We start from the raw sequence: 2026 nt of genomic DNA, 5'->3' as shown, positions 1-2026 counted from the left end.
GTCTCTGTGGGATGGGGGTCATTGAGAGAGACCCTTAGGACTCGGCAGCCGCAACCAAACGCAGAACAGAAGCAAGGGAGTAGAATTGCTGTGTGTGTGCGGGTGTGAGAGTGCACACACGCAGGCGAGGAAGCAAGTGCAAGAGGCTGTGTTCCCACAAGCCGTTCCAAGCCTTCAGGGCTGAGACAGGGCGGGCTTTTACCCTCGGGTTGCCCCTCAGTTTGATTCTCGCCAGCCTGAGCTCCGTCAGCTCCAACGCGGCCCTGATCCCCCGCCGGCAAGCAACATTTAGCAGGGGAGTCTGAACTGTGAAAACGGTCTCTTTAGTATAAATAGGCATTCACGATTCTATAATTTAAACGCTTTTTCAGACACAACAGTAACAAACGTTTACAGCAGGTAGTAAAGTGACGAAGGCACAGGGGGAGCGTCGGCAGCTTCCGGATGTGTTCTTCTGCGGAGTCGGGGCAAAGGGACTGGTGGGGGGGGGGGGGGGCTCGGCTGCCAGACACCAGCTGGCTTGCAAAGGCCACAAGGGGCCAGACATGCACCTGGGGTGGGTTTAGGGAAAGAGGAACGAAAAGCAAATTAATACTGTCTTCTGAGGCCCGTCCACCTCACTGCAAAGGATCCAAGCAGACCTGATGAAAAACTAGACTCTCCCTTCCTCCCCCAGTCGCTTTTGCCAGACAGGGATGAAGCAGGCGTCCGTGGTTGCGGACCAGTATGGCTTTTTCTTCCTGGGGGAGAGGAGCCACTGCCATGGTGCTAAGTCCTCCATCCGCTCCGAGTGCAGGGCCGGGGGCCTTTTGTTCGCCAAGCCAAATTTTGCAACCTGCAGAGCCAAAGATGCACTCAGTGAACCAGATGGTGCAGAGACAGATCCCTTGTTGGTACGGGATTTTATCAGTTTTCACACAGTCGATGGTACAAACAGCGGTCAAAATCTGACAGACGAATGCAGGTTTGCAGGTTTAGTCTGCGATGAGCCAAATCTGGATCAGAAGTGAAACCGCAAGCAATGAATATTCTCCCGAGTGGGCATAGAGAACAGCAGCGCTGGAACTGCAGCTAAGCCACAAACGTTTCCAGAACCCCAAGGAAACACATCTCTGTGGCCAGTTGGCTTTTAGGAATCAAGTCCCAGCAGGCAGCTCTTCCCGCAGCGCATCAAAATGCTTGCTGCTAATCCAAACAGCTGCCTTGGCTACCAGCTCCATCAGATGGAACACGTTTGAATGCGCAAGGCACAGCCCTGCCTGCGCATGGCCTGCTGAGAAGATGGAGTGGAAAATTTGTAGAGATAGAGCCTCTTCCCGTGGCAAGTAGCCTTAGGGGACCCTCCAACTGATACCTGACAGAAGAGAACGATTCAACGGGGCGTCTGCTACTTCATTTGTACCTCAGTTCTTCACCGCAAAGAATTCACAGGCCCAGAGGCTGTGGGGCCGAGTCTCACAGGCTGATGAGCCTCACTGCTGGCGGCTGGGTCCTCTCCATGTTCCTGGCTATGCGCCCAAGACGGCTTCTGCTGCCTGCATCCTGCATTGCCAAGCCCAGTTTCTTTTTCGCCCCCAGGCAATCGTATATGGAAGCAGAAGGAAAGCAAACCCCGTATCAAGCACCTGTAGGAGGATTAAAAACTATCTCATCTGCTTCTAAATGTGAGCCAGGCTCTTATTTTTTAACCGGCCCAGTCCAGTGGGAAGCTCAGCTGGTTAAAAATCTGCACCGTTGCAACCAACTACGGATTCAAAGTCAACCAAAACGTGAAGGCGTGCGTATTTTAAAGAAAGCACACTTGCAGAAAACAATGTATGTATTGGTATTTACCATCACCCATACTCCTTTTTAATACAATTCCAGCAAGTGTGTGTGTGTGTGTGTATAAATGAAAAGATGCTAAGACTATCCTTAATTGTCAACAGGCCCAAAGCATAGTTGGGATATTTTCAAGACTCCATACCAAATTTAAAATGCTTTTAAAAATGTTTTGGTTGGCTCTGAATCCGTTTTTGGAGCAGCT

The sequence above is a fragment of the Candoia aspera genome, chromosome 10 (genome assembly GCF_035149785.1).
Source record: "Candoia aspera isolate rCanAsp1 chromosome 10, rCanAsp1.hap2, whole genome shotgun sequence".
Classification (NCBI taxonomy): Eukaryota; Metazoa; Chordata; class Lepidosauria; order Squamata; family Boidae; genus Candoia; species Candoia aspera.
Note: the sequence above shows the minus strand (reverse complement) of the source record.